Raw genomic sequence first — 22,668 nt, 5'->3', positions numbered from 1 at the left:
TTCGTACTAGCATAGTACTCTTCTAGGGTTTTATTCCCTTGCTGCAAATCGAAATACTCATGATAGAGCTGATATACCCTTGTAGTATTATCCTGCCCAGAATAAAGCTTCTTGGCATGTTCCCATATGTCCTTAGTTGTATCTAAGAACATAAAGTTGGCACTTATTTTGGGTTCCATACTATTCCATAACCATGTCATGATTTGGGCATCTTCCTGTTCCCAGTCATCAAACCCTGGAGAGTCAGCTGATGGTTTATCTTCCTTTACGTGTTTCACTTTCTTTTTGCCTTGAGGAAAACTTCTACCGACTTGGTCCATGTCACATAATTCTCACCATTAAGTTTAATGGAAGTCATCTGCGCACCCAAATAGTCGGAGGGTATCATCACACTCGGTTTCTGATCACTAGAACCATCTTCCGTTGCTTCCATTATGTCCCCTCGTTGCTATCTCTATTGTTGAACTCTCAATTTGTTGAGGGCCCAGGAATAGGACCTCGTCACGGGTCGGTCCACGGGGAAAACCTCCTGTTTTCCCTTGTTCCTTCTTGCTCTTGATGAACCTATCTTGGCACCTCTGGTGATTTGTTCAAGAGATCACCAACTCTCCTAACTCACTTCTTCAACTAAATATTCGATATCTCATTCGATAATGGGGTCTCCTTAAATAGGAGATTACAAGAGTCCTAATAAAAGGGAGTCTCCTTGCTGAATAGGGAGACTTCCAGTTCTATCTTGCTAAGGATAAGATAAGCTAATTTTAATCTGATAAGCTACTAACAAGATAAGAGATAAGAACAAGCAAAATGAGCTAATCTAATCTAGATAAGGCTGCTGTTGCCGAACTGGGTAGGATGAGCACCACTGAATCATTGCTGCTGCTGGCGGTGGGTCAGGTGCCTGTTACTGCTGGCGGCAATGGTACTTCTTCCCAAGGAAGGCGTCCATGACATTACTCCCCTCCTGGACTACGAGCTTGTCCTCAAGCTCGAACTCTGGATATGTGGCTTGGAACTCTGCCAATGGGATCCATGTGGCTTCTGTTGATGGTAAATTACACCATTCCACCAAGACTTTAGGGATTCCACGATTGAAACGAGAGCAGGTGACAACTTTAGGTTGGGGGACCAGCTTGCCATCTTTCAAGGGTGGCAAGGAGGGAACTTGGTCCGGGGGAACACCCGTAAATGGCTTCAGCAAGGAGATGTGGAGAACATCATGAATCAGGCTGGTCTCAGGCAATTCCAGCTGGTAGGCCACACTGCCAATCCGTCGTAGAACCTTGTAGGGCCCATAGAACTTGGGGGCAGCTTCGGGGCAGCCTTGTGGCGCAAGGAGCGTTGCCGGTAGGGCTGGAGTTTCAACCAAACAAATTGTCCTGGATTGAATGACAGTTCCCGGTGGTGCTTGTCATAGTGGAGCTTCATGCGGAGCTGGGCCTGCTGTAAGCGAAGGCGGACATTGGCTAGGAGGGTGTCACGTTCTTGTAAGGAGTGATCAATTGCTTCCAAACGAGTAGAACCCGACTCGTAGGACAGCAAGCGGGGAGGATCCCTGCCATAAACGACGCGAAAGGGAGTCATGCCGAGGGAAGAATGGTAGGCTGTGTTGTAGTAGTACTCGGCCCAAGGGAGCCAATCCACCCACCGTCGTGGTTGATCGCCTACGAAACAGCGGAGATACATCTCGATTGTGCAGTTAACCACTTCCGTCTGACCATCGGTTTGTGGCCGGTAAGCTGATGAGTAGGCCAGGGTGGTGCCTTGTAGCCGGAATAACTCTTTCCAGAAGGCACTAGTGAAAACCGGGTCTCTATCACTGACTATGGATTCTGGTAACCCATGTAAGCGAAAAACATGTGTAAAGAAGGCGAGGGCAACCGAAGTGGCATTGTACGGGTGTGATAGAGGAATGAAGTGGGCGTATTTAGAGAAGCGGTCGACTACCACGAAGATAACTGATTTGCCACCTACCTTGGGTAGTCCCTCAATGAAGTCCATGGAGATGTCGACCCATATCTGTGTCGGGATGGAAAGGGGCTGAAAGAGGCCTGCCGGGTGTAGGTTTTCCCATTTGTGCTGTTGGCATGTGGAGCAATTCTGGACAAAATCTCGAATAGAAGTCTTCATACCTCGCTAATGGAAATCAGTTCGGACGCGGTGTAGTGTTTTTTGATTGCCCTCGTGGGTGGAGTTATGGATGCTAGTGATGATGGTGGGAATCAACGGACAGTCTGGTGGAAGATGGACTCGTCCCTTATACAGTACCAACCCATCTTGAAGTGACCTATTGGGGTCGGCGGTGTCGGACTGGATCTTCTGTAGCGAGAGCGACCATTCCAGGGACTGTGGTGCTGCCTTCTTAATGTCGTCAAACAGAGAGATCTGAGGTTGGGAAATGCTACACAGAACCATCGCGTCTTCATCTCGCTAGACAAGGCATTAGTTGTGCGATTTGAGGATCCCGCCTTATATTCCACCCGGAAGTCAAACCCGAGTAGTTTGCTAACCCAATGCTGCTGAGGGGAAGTGGTGAGACGCTGCTCTAACAGGTATTTGAGGCTGTAATGATCAGTTTTGACGACGAACGATTGCCCCCACAAATATGGTCTCCAGTGCTGGACGGCTTGATCTAGGCCAATTAGTTCGCGCTCATAGGCTGGAAGCTTTAGGTGCCGGTCGGCCAGCCTGCGGCTGAAGAAAACAATCGGGTGCCCTTGCTGCTGTAGTACGACCCCAATACCCACTCCGGAAGCATCGCACTCGACTGTAAATTCGAGGGCGAAATTAGGTAATTGCAAGACAGGGGTGGAAGATAGGGCATTTCTCAGTGTCAGGAAAGCTTCATCTGCTGCGTCGTTCCACTGGAAGGAATTTTTCTTCAACAGGTTGGTTAACGGGGCTGCCAACACTCCATAGTTCTGTACAAATTTGCGGTAGTAACCCGTTAAACCGAGGAAACCGCGTAAGGCCTTGGCTGATTGAGGTTTGGGCCATTCTTTTATAGCCTGAATCTTGGAACTATCAATTGTCACACCCTACCCATGGATGACGTGGCCGAGATAAAGAACCTGTCGCTCCTCGAAGGAGCACTTGGACCGTTTCAGGAATAATTTGTGTTGGCGTAGGAGCTTGAAAACGGTCCTCAAATGGTGGACATGCTCTACCCATGAATTGCTGTTAACGAGGATATCATCAAAGAAAACTAAAACAAATTTGTGCAGATGGGGCTGGAATACCTCGTTCATTAGTGACCGAAATGTAGATGGGGCGTTGGAGAGTCCGAATGGCATGACTAAAAATTCGAAGTGGCCATGGTGGGTGCGAAATGCAGTCTTCATGTCACCGGGAGCCATGCGAACTTGGAAGAATCCGGACCTGAGGTCTAACTTAGAGAAATACTAGGCACCATGCAACTCGTCCAGTAGTTCGTCCACAACGGGAATAGGGAACTTATCTTTGATCGTCCGATCATTTAGTTCTCTAGAGTCAACACTGAACCTCCACGTTCCATCCTACTTCGCCCCTAACAGAACCGGAGAAGAGAAGGGGAAGTGACTTTTGTGTATGATTCCTTGGTTCAGCATCTTTGTACATTGTTTCTCTATCTCGTCCTTCTGTAAGTGAGGGTAGCGATAAGGCCGGACAACGACTAGTGCTGAACCCGCCACCAAAGGAATACGATGGTCGCAAGCTCGGAAAGGGGGGAGGCCCTTGGGATCCTGGAACAGATCTGAAAACTCGGCGAGAAGTTTTTCCATGGCTGCCGGTTCTGTCCTAAGTGCATGGACCTGTGGTGTCCTTTCTTTAACCCTGCAACCGTGCTATGAATCTTGCTTTCCATTTAGGTAGAAGGTCATGGTGAGTGCGCTGAAGTCCCACAAAATCAGCCCTAGAGTAATTAACCACTTGACCCCTAGAACAATATCGAACCCATCCAATGAAAGAACAAATAAATCAGCAAGAAACAGTTCAGAATTGACCTGTACCAGCACGTCCTTACAAATTCCTGGATTGTGAACTCTCTCACTATTTGCGACAGCTACCTGTAGTCGCAGTCGAAGCTCCATTGGTGGCTTTAACTGAAGGGCGGCATGTTCACATATGAAGTCGTGTGTACTCCCTAAATCAACGAGAATGCGCACCGGTTGACCTGCTATCTGTGCCTGTAACTGCATGGTTTGAGAAGTTTTAATGCCGGTGATCGCATGGAGAGAGATCTCTGGCTTGAATATGACTGGTTCTTCTTCCTCCTCCTCTTGTTCATCGATGAGGAGGCAAAAAAGCCTCTTGCATCTATGTCCTGCCAAGTAGAGGTCATCACAGTTGAAACATTGGCCTCTTGCTCGGCGTTCTGCCATTTCTACCCTGGTCAGACGCTTAATGGGTGGAGCGGCCATGTTGCTACCTGTACTTGTCATTGGTCTAGAGGCAGTGGTGGTGGGAGGTTTCAGTTCTCGGCTGGTAGCAGAAGAGGGGGTCGTTGCTGTTGATCTTGGGGGTACCCATGAGTTTGGTGGCCGACCCACATTAAAAATTCCATGGCTGAGCTGCAGTTTGCGCTCGAATGCGCAGTCTAAGTTCATGGCTGTGACCAAATTTGGGGGATTCTGCATCTCGACATCCACCTGCAGGGGGTTCTGATAGCCCTGCCGTGAACATATCCACTTGCTGGTCGGGTCGCACGGAGGATGCCCTCGCGAGGAGGGTTTAGAACTGTCTTTGATATTCAGCCACTGTGCCGGTCTATTTAAGGTTAATCAGCTCACCCAGTGGGTTGCTGGTCAGTGGGGGTCAGAACCTAAGAAGGCAATAGGACTTAAACTGGGGCCAACTGAGCCCGGGTTCTTCTTGCTCTAACTGATAAAACCAAAGTTGTGCTTCTTCTGTTAAGTGAAAGGCGGCTAGACTTACCTTATCCCAGTCATCTGTTCATTGGTTCCGAAAAAATTGCTCGTAGCGATACAGCAGCCTAAGGGGTCTCCGTTGCCGTTGTACAACAGGAATTCCAGCCTGACGTACTTGGGGATGACTGCGGTTCTTTGGCTAATGGACTGCTGCTCGTCGGAAGACTCTGGCAGATCTGGTCGACGGCCATTGGCGGCTGTCCCCCCTTCAGAGTTCCCTTCCCTACTAGAAAGGAATAGCTCCATCAGGTGTCGTAGCTCTCTCACTTCGTCTTTAACCTCACGGACTTCGGAGCTGGTCTCCACGAGTTGGTGCTCAAGGTCGTGGACCCTGGATGGTAGCTGCTCCAGATCCCCCACGACGCCTTGCTCTGATACCAAGTTGTTGAGGGCCCGGGAATAGGACCTCATCACGGGTCGGTCCATGGGGAAAATCTCCTGTTTTCCCTTGTTCCTTCCTGCTCTTGATGAACCTATCTTGGTGCCTCTAGTGATTTGTTCAAGAGATCACCAACTCTCCTAACTCACTTCTTCACTGAATATTCGATATCTAATTCAATAATGGGGTCTCCTTAAATAGGAGATTACAAGAGTCCTAATCAAAGGGAGTCTCCTTGCTGAATAGGGAGACTTCCAGTTCTATCTTGCTATGGATAAGATAAGCTAATCCTAATCTGATAAGCTACTAACAAGATAAGATAAGAGATAAGAACAATAAGATAAGAACAAACAAAATGAGCTAATCTAATCTAGATAAGGCTGTTGTTGCCGAACTGGGTAGGATGAGCATCACTGAATCATTGCTGCTGCTGGCGGTGGGTCAGGTGCCTGTTGCTGCCGGCGGCGATGGTACGTCTTCCCGAGGAAGGCGTCCATAACACAATCACCAACCAAATACTACAGCAGCCAAGGCAACACTACAGCAGTCCCTAAACTCAGATGATAGGTTTACAACAAGTCACAATCAATCACCAGTGCACAAACTACCATTCAGATTAGGAATAAAAGGTAAACAAGCATTCAGACAGCACCAACAAATTACCATTCAGACAGCATTCGGCCATTCCTTCCAGCCCCCCCTAAAAAAAAACACAACTTTAGTTCTTGTTCACACCACTACTGATTACACAGAGCCATAAATCACCACTACAGTAATTCAGCAATTCACTGACCACATACAAGCCCTCTTGAGGCTGCTCAATAAAGAGTGAGCATCACAAGCATCACCACACAACCATATCTGTCCCACATGGTACAGGTCTGTCTAACATTTTTTTTTTCATAGGTCACTACCACTCCAAAGACATCAACTACTACCACTGCAGTAACCCTTACACCATTCGGTCACTGTAAACATAACCTGTTCTTGGACCTTTTGCCAAGAACCAAGGTTACAAATAACCTAGTTCTTTAGGTTCTGATCAGTCCGAGCAGATTTTTGAGGGTTTTCCAACCCAGAAACACCAACAACACAAGAAAAAGGATAACCAACCTTGATGGAGAGCTTCAGTCGACCATCCACTTGTTTCTGGAGTTAAATTCTCTTTGAAAGGCAATCAAGTTCTGAGCAGAGAAAGAGAGGCCGAAGTGTTCTCAGGCCTAGGTCAAGTCTGTGTTCTCCATTTGCAGTCCATAAAAGGAAAAAGGAAGTCACGAACAGAGAGGAGTAGCAGTCATGATCTGAGATTTAAAGAGCAACGTCCTGCTCTGATACCATGTTTGCTCAGTGGCTCCAGCAGTTTGAACCAGAGGAAGCTAAACCCTATCAGTTGACCATAATTTGAATTAGCCTCTAACTAGTTGTACAAAGACTAAATTGCCCCCACTTAAGTATGGGATAGGAAGTCTCTATTAAAACTACCACATAAGCACATAACTTAACAGAAATAAAATGATTAATCTACCCTTGTTCGGCTAGCTCTAATGATTGACGCAAAAGAACAAATGAAGGTAAATCAATAGGATAAGAAGAGGAACTTATAGTAGTGATGGATGGAGAGGAATGACTAGTCACTAGTGCTGGAAGTGGAGGAGGTATAGGCAATGAGTGAGTTGGATGCTTCGTGGGATAAACTTGAAGTGGCTGAGAGTGTAGGGGGAGGATCAAAATTATGTAGAATAGAAAAGGATGGTGTAGACAATTTAATAATATGCTTAAAGAATGAAAAGATTCTCAAGAAAAATGGCATTAATTACGAGAGATGTGCAATCTATGGACTTTGGGATCATAAAAGAGAAATCTCTTGTGTTCCATATTATATCCCATGAATACACACATAATTGATTGAACTGTTAGCTTTGTATGTTCATGGGGAGGAAGATGGACAAAGTAGACACAACCAAAAACACGAAGCATTGACAGATTTAGTGGATGATGAAACAAGGATTGATGGGGAGAAGAATTTCCAAGAATAGAAGTGGGAATAATGTTGATGAGGTGAACAGTAGTGTGGGTTGCCTCCGCTTAGAAGGTAATGGGAGCATGGGAGTCTTGTAACAAGGATCTCACCATACTAGCAATGTGACTATTCATGCGCTCAGATACCCCCTTTTGTTGAGGTGTACTAGGGCAAGATCTCTGGGATTGAATGCCATGTTGTTTGAAATAGGTTTGAAACTCACCATTTTCACCATCAAAGTACTCTTCCTCTGAATCTGACCTCAAAATGTTTATAGTGCTTTTAAACTGGGTCATAACCTGTTACGAACCCGCCTAACTCAGGGTTCTTCGAGGGGCCAACCTCCTGAATTCTTGGAAAAGAGAGAGAGAGAGACAGAGAGAGAGGTTAATGCTGAAAGAATCAATGTCTTATTCCTTTTCTGCTCTACTACTTATACAGTTTTACAATCTTGATTGTCTTTCTGTTACAGTTGTTGCAAGTGGATGGTTAGTTGTGCTGACGTGGCCTCCTCTTGTAAAACTGATTAACTGCTTTCTGTTGGTCTGTTCCAGCAGTCTTAACAATCTCTCCTTCCTTTAGAGCGACCTTGCCCTCAAGGTCTAATGTAGGAAAATTTGATTGAAGATCTAAGTAGGATTCCCAGGTTGCATCCTCTTCCGGGAGGTTTGACCAAACAACTAATGCCTTTGGTATGACTCTACCACCCCTGCGCACCCATCTAAAATCAATGATACGGGCTGACTCAGTCTGCACTTGTCCTTCTTTTGAAAATGTGGGAAGGGTCGCACTTGTAATGACTCCCGACTTCGGCACATTCTTCAGTAAGGAGATATGGAATACAGGGTGCAGTTTTGATGTTGCCGGAAGGTTCAGTTTGTCAGCCACTGGTCCTATTCTCTCTAGGATTTTAAATGGGCCAAAATAGTGCGGACTGAGTTTGTTCCACTGTCGGCTTGCAACTGAAATCTGTTTGAAAGGTTGTAATTTGAGAAACAGCCAATCACCTACTTCATATTGGACATTCTTGTGGTGTTTATCATAGGTGTGCTTCATCCATTGCTGTGCCTGTAAGAGATGATGTCTTAATTCCCTTGGCACCTCATCTCATTGCATTAGCTGTTCTTCAACAGCTGCTATTGTGATGGTTCCTTTTTCATAAGGAAGTAGAGGGGGAGGGTCCCGACCTAATAAAGCTCTGAAGGGTGTCATCCCCGCGGCGCTATGGAAAGTGGTGTTGTACCACCATTCGGCCCAGTGGATCCACTTCGCCCATTGTCTTGGTCGATCTCTCGCGAAGCATCTAAGATATGTTTCGAGAATCTTGTTAACCGCCTCTGTCTATCCATCAGATTGGGGGTGGTAGCTAGTTGACTTGAACAGTTTATCCCCGTATAGGCGGAAAAGCTCAGCCCAGAAATGACTCATAAAGATAGGCGCACAATTTCCTGGAGGAACAATTCAGCAACTGTGGCTGCTGTGAATGGGTGTGATAGAGGTAGGAAATGATTGTATTTCGTCAGTCTATCCACTACCACAAGGATAACTGTTTTGCCGGTAGAAACGGGTAATCCCGTGATGAAATCCATTGATATATCATCCTAGACTTGGGTTGGTATTGGGAGTGGTTGCAAGAGGCCTGTTGGTGTTGTAGTGACTGACTTGTTTTGTTGGCATATTGCACACCCGGCTATAAAGTTCTAGATAGATGTACGCATGCCTTTCCAATGGAATTGTGTGGTGATGCGCTTTTGTGTTCATAGGATGCCGGAGTGGCCACTTGTGGGTGAGGCGTGGAATAATTCCAGGAGCTTCTTGAGATGAGCAGAAGCTGCCGGAATTTCCAGGCATCCTTTGAAGAAGAGTAGATCATTCATAATGGTGTACCCGGGGTGCAGTGAGGGATTTTCCAATACTTGGGCCTTCAACTACTGTAACTCCTTATGGGATTGGGCTTCTTTTCGTAGTAGATCCAAGAGTGGAGAAGTTGGGGAAGATACTAGTAACTGAAATGATTGTGGGTGCCGTGAGAGGGCGTCCGCCACCCGGTGAGCAGCCTCTGCTTTGTATTCAATTCTGTAGTCGTACCCCAATAGCTTGGATATCCAGCGTTGTTGTTCTGGGGATAGAACTGATTGATCCAATAAGAACTTCAAACTTTGATGGTCGGTCCGAATTGTGAACCGTCTACTAATCAAGTAGGATCGCCAACGTTGGACTGCTAAGACTATTGCTATTAATTCTCACTCATAAACTAATTTGGCTCACTTTTGTGATGTTAAGGCCTTGTTGAAAAAGGCTAGTGTCGCCCCTCTTTCATGAGAACAGCCCCAACGCCTTGACCGGAGGCATCACACTCAATGATGAAGTCTTTTGTGAAATCGGGTAGTGCTAATGTTGGAGGGCTCGCAACTGCCTGTCTCAATTGCTCAAAAGCTTGTTGGGCTTGGGTTGACCAATTAAAAGTGTCTTGTTTCAACAATTGGGTCAATGGGGTAGCTATTAGGCCGTAGTTTTTGATGAAGCAGCGGTAGTACCCGGACAGACCCAAGAAGTCCCTCAATTCTTTCACACGTTTGGGTTGCGGCCAGCCCATTATACTGGAGATTTTATCTGGGTCAGACGCTACAGTCCCCTTCTCTACAACATGTCCCAAGTAGTGAACTTGGTTTTGTCCAAATGAGCACTTGGACTCTTTAGCGAACAGCTGGTGGGCCTCAAGTGTTGCAAGGGTGACCTGTAGATGATTCAGATGTTTCTCTCAATTGAGGCTATAGACCAATATGTCATCAAAGAAAACAAGGATGAACTTACATAAATATGGCTGGAATATGTCATTCATTAATGCTTGAAATGTGGCTGGAGCATTGGTCAGCCCAAATGGCATGACCAGGAACTCATAGTGGCCATCATGTGTCCTGAAAGCCGTTTTGTGAACATCCTCCCTATGTACCCTTATTTGATGATACCCAGCTCGTAAATCCAGTTTTGAGAATATGGTGGCTTGACTGAGTTCATCAAGCAACTCATCAATGACTGGTATCGGGAATCGGTCTTTAATGGTGATGCTGTTAAGGGCTCTGTAATCAATACAAAACCACCACGTCTCATCCTTTTTCTTGACTAATAGTACCGGTGAAGAGAATGGGTTGTGACTGGGTTGTATTATCCCTTGCTGAAGCATATCTTGAACTTGCTTCTCAATTTCAGATTTTTGAAAGTAAGGGTATCGGTAGGATCTTACATTGGTCAGGGTTGATCTTGGTATGAGGGGGATGCGGTGGTTATGCTCCCGGCATGGTGGCAGTCCTTGGGGTTCTTTGAACACGTTGCCATAGCGCCGAAGGATTTGTTGTAGGCAGCTTTGGAAGTCTCTAGGCCCATCTGGGCTGCTGCTAGCTAAAGATGGGCTGGTCCAATTTGAGTCCATGTGCATGAATATGGGCTGATTTGGATCTCCTCTTTGCTTTGTTAGTGTTGCAAGACTGATGGGCCTTGGACCCTTGCATGTTTGCCCTTGTAGATGGACTGTAGAGTTCCCTGATGTGAAGTCCATGGTGAGACGGGCCCAGTCACAGACCATGGGTCCTAGCTGTCTTAGCCATTGAATGCCTAGCACAACGGCCGCTTCATTGAGATGGAGAGGATATAGGTTCACCGCAAACTGATGACCCTGAACCTTTAGTGGTAGGCCCGTGCAAATGCTATTGCAGGATAGGCTATTACCGTTGGCCACATGAACCATAAAGGTTGTTGTTGGTTGAACCGGAAGTCCCATTTTATCCACCAAGACTTGAGTTATGAAGTTAAGGGAGCTACCACTGTCTATGAGGATTGACACTTGGCGTCCTAGGATTAGCCTTGCAACTCATTGTTTGAGGGGACGCAAGTCCCATAAGGGCTTGTAGAGATATTTCAGGCATGCCATTGGATTGTATTTCCCACCTTGGGTTAGATTCTCCGCAACCGGTGATGTCGTCTTCCTCTTCGACATCTGTTTGGAGGAGAAACACTTGTTGTTTCTTGCAGTGTTGGCCCAACCCAAATTTCTCTTTGCAGTTGTAATAGAGAACTTTGTCTCTGCGGGCTTGCATCTCTGCCTAGGTTAGCCATTTGAAAGGAACCAGTGGGCCTGGGCCTAGTACTCCTTCCTCCTCGTCTGGTGTTATCGTCCTTTCTTGCTCCCTTCTTGCTCCTAGACCCCATGGTTGTTACAACTTTCTTGCTCGACTGAACTTGTCCTCATACAATCTTGCTAGTGCTGCTACATTGATGACCAAAGTGGGTTGCATCGCTTTCACTTCCAATCACAGTTCTTCTTTTAGGCCGTCGACGAAGCTTCCCACCAACGCCTTCTCCGTTCACCCTTGGACTCTCACGGCCAGCCTTTCGAACTCCATCTGGTATTCCTTTATTGATCCCACCTGCCGCAACTTTGCCAAATTTTCATCAAGATCTTCAAACCCAGACGATCCAAAACGAATAGTCATGGCGTCCATGAAGTCTGCCCAGGTTTGCTGAGGGTGCCCCCTTCGGTACCATTGAAACCAGAGGATAGCTTCCCCTTCAAGATGGGCAGAAGCCAGAGCTACCCTATCTTGCCCCGGTGTTTCATGGTAATCGAAATACTGAAAGAATTGGGTCGCCGCCTGAGAAGATGGGGAAGTCGATTTTGGCTATTCTCGTCGCCGTTGTTCTGCGGTTGTTTTCATTGCTGCACTCTTCTTGGCTTCCTCTGTCAATGTTCGTTGCCCCTTTTGGCTCTAAGAATCCAGGGAGTTGGGTTGCCACTTGAGAAGATGGGGAAGTCGATTTTGGCTATTCTCGTTGCCGCCCCTGTTCTGCGGTTGTTTTCATTGCTGCGCTCTTCTTGGCTTCCTCTATCAATGTTCGTTGCCCCCTGCTCTAGTTGAAGGAGGAGAGTAGTGAAACCTTCCTTCATTTCTTTGAGATCTAAAGACATTCGATGGATCTCTACCTCCATCTGCTCCACTCGGGTGTCTACTGATGTGTTTCTTGTGTTGATCATGCTGGCTCTGATACCAAATTGTTAGTAACCTACCTAACTTAGGGCTCTTCGAGGGGCCAACCTCCTGAATTCTTGGAAAAGAGAGAGAGAGAGAGAGAGCTTAATGCTGAAAGAATAAATGTCTTATTCCTTTTCTGCTCTACTACTTATACAGTCTTACAATCTTGATTGTCTTTCTATTACAATTGTTGCAAGTGAATGGTTAGTTGTGTTGACGTGGCCTCCTCTTGTAAAATTGATGAACTGCTTTCTATTGGTCTGTTCCAGCAGTCTTAACATAACCATAGCATGAAAGTTCTTAAATGTGGGAAAGACTTTCGATTTCTTTCGAAGAAAGTAAATCCATGTGTATCGGGTACAATCATCAATGAACAACACAAAGTATTTTTAACCCAAGCATGAAATAACTGGAGACGATCAAACGTCACTGTGAATAAGGTAAAAAGGTGTAGAAGCATGTTCAATAGAAGATGGAAAAGGCAAAACATGACTTTTACTATAGTAGCAAGTTAAACAAGATTTATCAACATTCTTAAATGAAGTAACAATGATAGGCGAACAACTAGAATAAAATAAATAGTCCAAGTTTTTAGCATGAGTGTGGCCCAAACGTCTATGCCATAAGTGCTACACATTATTACAAGAGGTAGAAGAAAAGCTAGAAGTAGTAGACAAAAAACAAGAGTCTGATGAAGTTTGCTTATTCTGATATTCCAGGGCAAACAGTCTCCCAAGCCCATGCCCCTTCCCCTTTAGCTCTCCAGTGTGTTAGTCTTGGATAAAACAACCGTGACGAGTAAACAAAACATTATTACCATCATCAACAAGTTGTTCAATAGAAATAAGACTAGTAGTCAACTTAGGCACAAAAAACGTTTTGGGAAGATGTAAGAGTGTAAACTTAGAAGTGGATAGAAATAAATCATCACACCTATATACGAGAAGAGAATCACCATTAGCAGTAATAGTGTGGTTAACAGAGGTGTAGGGTTTAAAAGACTAACCAAAGGAAGCCCTATCCATGTGGTTTGAGGCCCCAGAGTCAATAATCCACATGTGTGAAGGAGAAGAACACAAATAATTAGACTTACCATCTAGTCCAATAGTTGAAAATGCAGAGGAAATAGCCAAGGACATAAGCTCACAAATCTTATCTTCAGTCAGATTTCCCTATGAATCAAGTTTGTGAGCTGATGGGGAGGAAGCAATATCAGTTGGAGTCGGTTCAGTTGAGGCTTGATAAGCCTTATGTTAGCCTTTCTTAGGGGGTCTGGTTGGGCATTCCACTATAATGTGTCCTTGCTATTTGCAATAGGTGCAGAAATTTTTCTTGTTGCAGTGGAATGCCATGTGTCCAAATTCCTTGCATTCATAGTATTGCATCTTCGAGCTTCCCCTTCTGTTTGGTAGCCAAGAAGATCTTATCTATTCCATGTTCCTTCTTCCGATCAAGTGCAGACTGAGTGGGAGACAATTCATATTCAGTCCAGAGATTCACAAACCCAACATAATATATTCTTGAATCCGTTTCTCTCATTGAACATAAGAAAATGTATCAACTCAAGCTGATATTGCCTGGACATGTTTGATTGCTGATATACCTTTTCAAGGTATTCAAACATGTCATGGGCAGATTTGAGTCCCCTCATTGGAATACTGACATCCATTGTGACAGAACCAAGAACCCATGAAACAACCTGTGCATTCTCAATTTTCCACTGTTTCAGTCCTTTGGCATCATCAACATTGGGTATGGGTGTGGAACCATCAATGTTACTCCACATACCCTTCCCTTCAATAAGAAATTCAAAATACAAGAGAGCCAAAATATAAGAGAAGCCTCTTACAGTCAAAAGAGAGGGTCCAAAGTACAACAATGGTTGAAACCTGAGAACACAATCCAAAAATGGAAAGACTGAGAAACTTTCGGAGTATGATGAAAAGGGTCAGGCGACACTTCCTTTCACGTTTTACCACAAACAGATGTCTTTCGAGAGAGATCCAATGAGATCTTTCTTGCTGATTGTGCAGAACACGTAAAATTGGTTCCTGGATTGATCAAAACAGTCCAAAACCAATCGAAGAAGAAACGAACCCTCAAACAGTTTGAAAGAAAAAGAAATGAACCAGAGAACAACCCGCTCTAATACCATGTTAATTGTTAGACAGTTTTGTATGCCCTTAGCTTCAATCAAAATGATGTACTTTATGTGTTTATTGTAAATGAATAAAAGTGCATTTTGATTCATGTTCCCTTAGTATGTTTCTGTGCAATACCCTTAAACTGGACACTTAATGAGATTCGTGTTGGTTTAGAATGTTCGCAGCCAGTGGATCGGTCTAGGGAGACCTATCCTGACAAGGCTGACACTGTGGTGCTACCAAGTCGGTTGGCATGGCCTGTCTCAGCTGCCAGGGTAAGACCCTAGGCACATACAGTGTAGGATTAATTGAATCTTTGAACTAGACCATATTTTCAGTACTGCCCTGGACCTTGTAGATTGATGGGCAAAACTGGAAAGTTACACCCGACCCCTAGACTCGATTATGATACTGCACTGGGTGTCAGATTAGGCCGTCTTTGATGTACCAATCAGTGAGATCCTTAGCGGGGGTCAAAAACCTGGGTATGTTGGGACAGTCTGAGAATTCATCTGAGTGGGTGATCATAGTGACAAGATCAGCCCCTTTGTCGGACAAAGGTAATGATCGGGGATGCACTCTCATTGATGGAAACCAAGACTGCTGGTTTCTAAAATGTTTGCAAGAAGGTTTTAATTCCCGAGATCCATATAAGCAAAGAGTGCAACACTGTTCATTGCAGCCGAGGGAGAGGTCCTCTCTTGTCGGGTAGTGTATGATCATTATGGGCTGAGAGGTTAACTGTAAGACCATTGAGGATAATATCTGATGGGCTAATCTTGCATCTGACCACAGTCCCTGGGTGTTACAAGGTGGTTTGACCCAGGGACCACTTAGGGTAAGTGTTGGGCCCATAGAGACCATGAGATGGTTTTTAGGGGGTGCACTACCCATAACAGTGTATTCGGCCAGGCCTTGTAACAAAGGTTGGGCTGAACCCATGTGGTTGATGTGTAGATCAATGTTTGGGTCCCACGCCATACAGGGAAGCCCAACTGGGCAGCAGTTTGGAAGGCTAAGTGAATACATAACCTTAAATGGGCCTTAAGCCCGTTTCGAAGTGGACTGATTTGATTAGTCATTTAAAGGGGCGATTTCTGAGATGGATCAGCTGATAGGATTGAGCCCAGACCCTATCCACTTAGAGAGTCCAAGATCTAAATGAGATTTAGATCTGGAAACCTCCTAATTAGATTAGGAGATGGTTGATCTAATTTGCAGATAAGATAGGGGTCATCCCTTATCACTTAAAGGGACTTTTAGTCCAAATTTGATTTGGATCAGCAACTCCTAATGGGATTAGGAGCTGATCCCTTCAAGTCTATAAAAGGAGGAAGGGGTGGCAGCCTTTAGACATGCAAGCAACACACTCTTGTCTTCAGAGCTGAGATCACAAGAAGAGAGAATTTTGCACCCCGCAAATACTCTCTTGTCGCTTCCTTCCTACAGCCGCCGCCTACAACAGTTCAATCTCTAGTTCTTGGGAGAAATCAAGATTCGATCTTGATACCAATCTTTTGGAGAAAAGATTGGTTGGAGTTGTATTCACAAGCCATCCAATTGATTCTTGCGAATGGTCAAATTCTTTTGGAAGAACACTACTGATTCTGCTCCACCCTACACTGCGCCATCTTCAGTGGGAGCAGATTTTGGATCCTTCCTTGGGCGTGAACACCTCCATTGGGAGATACTGTTTCTCCATATCAGGTATTATCCCTCCCTACTCCTTTTGGTTCAGATCTGGTTCAGTTTATGGTTCAAGAATGATCCTTGAAAATATGATTTTCTAAATAGGGAATGCGATTCCCAGTTGAAGGGAGAGAAAAATTTTTGAAATTCGCCCCTTATTCCGCAATCTTTGGGCGTCCATGTGATGGATATCCTATCCCTTCATTAGTTTGTGAGAAAGAGAAGAGACAAGAGGGAAGCAAAGAGTTCAGATCTGTTAGGGTTGATCAGCATGATCCAACCAACCCTAAAAGAAAGAACTTATATTAATAATGTAAATGGACAAGATTGTCCTTACAAAAGAAATGAAAGAAAAGAGCTGTACACTAATGTACACGCCTACTAGATTACAAGAAAGAAAAGGTAAAATTACATAACTACCCTCCATCTTCTCTACAGTGCCAAGCACCTTGCATTTCGTTTTAAGCTAGCCTTGCTACCTAATCTATCAAACCCCTTTTCTTCGATTACATGTATCAATCAGCTTCCTATGGGTGAGCTCCCAATGAATGGCTATTAGGAGTGAGCATAGACATACTGGGTTGAGGCTTAAAGTTGGCCCATTCTGCTGAGCCCAAGCTCGGTCCAACTTAGGATACTGGGCCTTAGACCGAGATTGGACTTGCCCAAAACTTTGAACAAAACTACAAAATTGACAGGGTCCAAAGCACTTACATCTCTATTTTAGTGAGCAAAATGTTAGCTTTGTAGTTATTTTGTTGGATTAAAAAATGAGCCAACTGATAAGATTAATTTAATTGTTAATGTGAACTATACATGTATGAAAAGAATAAATTATGTATTACTATAATATTATTTTGTCGGGAATGTCTATAGTGCCAAAAAGACATGATACTGAAAGAGCTTTGACCAATCACCCCTTCCCCCTAGTGAATTTTGATAAATACCACCCAACTGATTACCACCTTTATTATACCAATTGATTGATACAGGAAATAAAGGGGGTTTAGGAATTTGGGCACTTTTAGGGGGTAGGCAGGCCTAAGACCGACCCCCTGGCCAATTTTGAAAAAAAAAAAAAACTAAATAAAGGGTGTAGCCAGATTACCCAATTCCAAGAACAAGAACTAATTATTATGTATCAGCATTTTTTCCTAATAGATGTTCTCTCTGTAAAGATGATGGGGAATCTGGTTACCACCTTTTGGTCTCTTGTAAGGTTACTAAAACTGTTTGGGAGTGGGTACTTTCTCGCTTTGGGTGTACTTGGAACCCTCCTGAGAGTGTCCAAGGTTTGTTCTCCCCTTCTTTTTTCAGATGGCCTAAGAAGCGAGGGAAGATGATGTGGAGGAGTATTAGGGCAGCCATGTGTTGGTCACTATGGGAGGAAAGAAACTCTCGAATATTTTCAGAAAAGGAAAGATCCCTGGAAGAACTATTAGACCTAATACTTTTAAGGGCTACCCACTGGCTAAAAACTATGGAACTGTTCTCAGACTTTCCTATTGCTGACCTGTTAAGAAACTAGAAAGAGATAGCAACCTCTACTCTGTGTAAGAGGACTCGTAGTCCCTTGTGGTCCCCTCCTCCCTCTGGATTTATAAAAGAACTTTGATGGCAGTAGCATAAGGAATCCAGGGTCCTCTGGGACTGGGGGAGTTTTCAGGAATGAGGAAGGGATTGTTATTGCTCTGTTCTCAGGCCCTATTGGAGGAGAATCTATTAGGATTGAGATCCTTGCAGCTGTGGAAGGGGTTCAAAGAGCAAGGGAACTAAATATCAGTCAGCTGATTTTGGAAGGTGATTCAAAGGTGGTGATTAGCTGGTTGAAGAAAGAGGACAGTGGCTTCTGTATTTCCTCTTTCTAAAGCATTTTAACTGCAGTAGTTATGCTTCTGTTGAACTTGGTGCAGGATAAAATCATTTATTGGAATAATTTTTTTTTCTTGGGGATATCTAACATAGTGATAAGCATAAAAAGAACAAGATCACTATCTTGTTCTTGTTAATAGAGGCATAGAGCTATTGAATCCAAAGGCCTCTTGAATCTGCAAGAGAATCATAATAAAACTCTTTATTATGTTCCCAAATGATTTATTTACAAGAAAATAGAACCCTACCTTAAGATCAAGAATTCCCAAATGAAAATAAAATTTTGAAAGCCCAAATCCCATCATAAGCTGACACTGTTAAAAGAGTCATATCTTGCTAAAAACAGACCTGCTTTACAATATCTTAGTCCTATCAGATAGCTAACTTGAACAGCTACCTAGTGAAACCAAACTGATGCAAAACAGATGAGTTTTGACCCGTCAAAATCAGGTTGAAGGAAAAAGTGACGAACATAAGGCACCCAAAATGCTAAAAAGTAATAGGATAAGAATGAAGTGGACACTTGGTCCAATGCTTAGATAGGAGGTTGTAATATTCCCTGGAAAGAGCAATAGTATGATCGTCTATTAATGCATAGAATCTAAAAGGCTCGTGGTACCTTTGCACTCTTCTTTTCATTTCTCTACAAATCCTGAAAATATTAGTTGATTATTACACGGGGGTTCTCTGATAGAATTCATGATTGACCCCCAAACCAATACAAATGAAGTCCTTTTTTTCTACTAATGTATGAAGAGTGTTTGTTGATGTTCGTTATTATCTTATTGTTTTCTTATGTAGTATTTTATTTTCATCCTGGTGAAACAGTAGTATTATATATATTATATATATATATATATATATATATATATATATATATATATATCTATATATCTACTTGAAAGTTTGATTCTACAATCAAAGGTTTTGTATGCATTGGTTACGGTGGGTAAAGAAAAACTAAATAACAAACCTAAAAAGGAAAGCATAAATAATGGATGAGTAAGAGACCTTTCTGCTTCATCATCGTCATCATTTTTAATTTTGGCTTATGATGTGGAGATCATGCATATGTGCAGGTGGCATACTTGACAGAGTGGACAGCTACATCTTCACTGGTGCACTTGCATACTCTGTCAAAACGTTACGGCAAACCAACGTTTCTGGTTCTCAATTGGGAAACTGTATCGCAATTGAGGTAAAAAAAATGCAGCAAGTTTCAGAATGTGTGCTAGTGGGCGAGGAGAGCATCAACAAGTGTATGTACATCCTCAGAGAAGGAAGCTGAGAACCAGCTTCAGTGGTTCTCTGTCTAACCCTGTTGAAGAAAATACTTGGCTTATGTGTTTACTCATTTTCCATTAGTTCGATGATACTTGGATTCGATGTTCCTCTCAATGTGAACCAGAACGAGGTCAAGAACTTGAGGCCTATATTGGGTTTCTACAATGGGTCCACTTCATAATGTGAAATTTCATATGGTTGCTTGCAGGGTCTATTGCTGGATCTACTATTGGCGAAGTTGGTGTAAACATGCAAATTGGTTATTTTTTGCTTGTGTGGTTTGCCTTTTCAAGAAGGTGGTTTGACAAAGCAAGCTTTTTCAAGGATATTCGAATTCTAACGAAGGATCAAAATTTAATGACGTATCGGCCAATACATATAGTATCGCAGCCTTTCCGATACGCCCTGGCCTATAGGGGATGTTTCGGGTCGACAAGTGGTTCAGAGGGTAGATCAGCCTTAAACCGGCCCCTCTGAACCAATTTCGGGTTGGTAGGGTATATCGATATTTTAAACCTTGATTTTAACTAAGGTCTCAGTTTAGAAAGAGTACAAATACAAATTTGTAGAATTTAAAACCTTATATTTTATATCATTTTATATGTATTTGCACAATACATATTTGTATTTATATTCTTTTTAAAATTTGAAAGGAGTACATGTGCAGTACAGTGCAAAAACTTACATTTTATATTACTTTGTATGTATTTATACTGTACGTAATTATATTTATACTCCTTTCAAACAGAGCATTCATGAACTTTCTGACTCGGCAGATTGAATTGGATTTTGAGTATGAATTATATAGTGTTTTTGGATCTTGTGTAAAATGAACCTTTTTATTTGGACAACTATCTTCTAAATGAACTATATATAGTGTTTTTACTTTCTTTTTTTTTTTATCTTTTGCTTGAATATGTGCATGGTACATGCTTTACACTCTTGTTATATAATGCCAATAATTGTGTAGATTACCGTGGTGCCTGTACAAGTTAAATCAAAGTACTTGGTGTCATAGCATATAAGCAAGTTTCAAAATGGTAACACATTCAACACACAAAAATTGCATATTTATTATTTTCATTTTGTTGAAATTCTTTTTTATTTATTTTATACGGTTGTATGTCAGGGCATACATCACATCACCTATTAACATTCAAAACAGGTGAAATCACCTAATTATTTGTGTTTATCAGTCACCCTGAAAATCGACGTGTATTGTATGATATGCATGCATAGATATTGATACTCTGAACTTTATAAGGTTAATACGTGTATAAAGTAATTATTAAAATATTTTAAACTTTTAATCCATGAATTAAAACATTTAAAGAAATATATTTAAGAATAAAAAATTCAATTTTTTTTAGGATAAATTACAAAGACCCCCTATACTATGGGGTCTGTGACAAAGACCCCCTGTACTTTGTTTTGCGAAAAAGATCTCTTATATTATGACCGTGAGATAAAGACTCAATTTTATTAGTTTTTCGTTAAAATCTGTCATTGCAATATTTTTTAATTCCCATATTACCCCTATAAAAAAAACACTGTTCATCTTTCCCGACTTCACGCTACAGGAACAGCAGCAGCGGTAATCCTTTCTACCTCAGATTTCTTCACATTTCTCTCTATATCTCTCTCTCTCTCCCCCTGTTCTCTCTTCTTTCCCCTTCCCCTTTCTCTCTTCCCTTTTCGTCAGACTCTCCTTGGTCTTCTCTCTCCACCACCTGAGCTAAGCTGTGGTTTGATTCCGCCATGAGAATAGTCAGAAAAGGAAGCTGCTCTTTAATTTTCTTTGTTTTTGGGTTTTCTTGTTAATGTTTTGCAGGAATATGCATAAAGTGGGTTAATTTCTTTTGTGTTCCTCTATTTTTCCTTTTTTAACCATGCCTGCTTGTGATTTGTGATCTTGGTCCTGTGTTTACCGCAACTTAGATGGATTTGATACTCCAGAACTGGGTTCCCTTTCCTAGATAACCAGAGCGTTGTATAATGTTTTTGTTGGGTGATTCTGCAATTGGGACTGATTTGGATTTGTCAAAGAGAAAGAATAAACCAACCATGGAATGATGGAATCTATTGAAAGCTTTTTTTTTTTTCTTAGCGTTTACTGATTGCAATTTGGTTTTGACAGTTCTCGTCCACAATTGGGACAGGAAGTGGACGATTGCGAGGTGGTCATTAAGGAGATCGAAAATCGGGTGGCGGGGAGAGGTTTGAATTTGATTATAAGGGGATGGGCCTCACAAGTCCCAATACTAATACTGAACCATGGAACTGTCACTGTTGTTCGGCCTAGGTCAGGGAGATGAACAGTTTTTTTTATAAGGGTAATGTAGGGATTAAAAAATATTACAACGACGGATTTCAACGGAAAGTTAACAGAAGGGAGTCTTTTTTTCATTGTCATAGTACAAGGGAGTTTGTACAAAAGGGTCTTTATCACAGACCCTCCTATACTTTGTAATTTACCCTTTTTATTTTATCTTTTTAGTTTTCACTCTTTTATCTTCGTTAATGGCATGTGGGTAGGAGGGATGAGCTATTTTGTTGCCACAAGAGTGAAACGTGGGCAAATCCCTAATGAAAGTGTTAAACATTGTTTATTTTCAATAATCAGAAGAATCGAAACATGGGTATAGAGAGTAAGGTTTAGCTGAATGTTTTAGCTATTTAAAGGGCTGTAAAACCATTCCACGCCTAAAATACATGGGCCCATACTTTTTACAGTTGGGTTCATGAATTTGTCATTGTTTAGACAAAGTGTTCAGTTAATCCAAAATGAAAAAGAAGAAAAAGATATGCACCATTTTTTTAGTAATCAGTGTTGTATTGTCAGACTGGGATGATTGGATTATCAGAAAATGGTTTTTAGGCTTTCTGCTGATCTGGTCAACTTTTTCCGAATACGTGTTTCAAGACCTATTACTACCTAGATGTCAGTGGATCGGGCTAAACGGAAAATCTGCCATTACCTGACCCTATAAGGTCGGGTTAGGGTCAGGTTTGTTCATGTATTGGGTTGGGTTAGGGTTTGATTCTTCAACCTGGTTTAGGTTTGGGTTTGGCTGACCGACCCTGTGGGTCATGATACCCCATAGGGTTTTCTGTAATTTGTTATAATATCTTGCTTTAGACCCTTAAGCTGTGCTTGGTTTGAAGGAAAATTTGCCTTTTTCTTCATTTTTTTAACTTTTCCTTCAAATACAGCTTTAAGGTTTAGGATAATCCTTTAGGTTATGTTTGGTTTGAAGGAAAAGGTAGAGAAAGGAAGGGAAAGATAGGAAAACTCATATAAGGTTTGTAAAAGTTTTCCTACTTTTTCTTTTCTTTCCTTACCTTT

The 22,668-nt window shown here is 42.7% G+C and overlaps 1 long non-coding RNA gene across 1 annotated transcript in view; it reads left to right on the top strand.

The window, feature by feature from the left end:
• LOC148880362 (uncharacterized) overlaps positions 1–20,067 on the top strand; it is a 68,643-nt gene extending 48,576 nt beyond the window's left edge. Inside the window, exon 3 of the long non-coding RNA XR_016104541.1 lies at positions 19,118–20,067. This is a non-coding gene — a long non-coding RNA (uncharacterized LOC148880362). The remainder of the gene's footprint in view (positions 1–19,117) is intronic.
• The last annotated feature ends 2,601 nt before the right edge of the window (positions 20,068–22,668 follow it).

The sequence above is a fragment of the Nelumbo lutea genome, chromosome 1 (assembly GCF_056320005.1).
Source record: "Nelumbo lutea isolate HS-2025 chromosome 1, American lotus-T2T, whole genome shotgun sequence".
Classification (NCBI taxonomy): domain Eukaryota; kingdom Viridiplantae; phylum Streptophyta; class Magnoliopsida; order Proteales; family Nelumbonaceae; genus Nelumbo; species Nelumbo lutea.
This window is presented reverse-complemented; position numbering and strand designations above follow the sequence as displayed.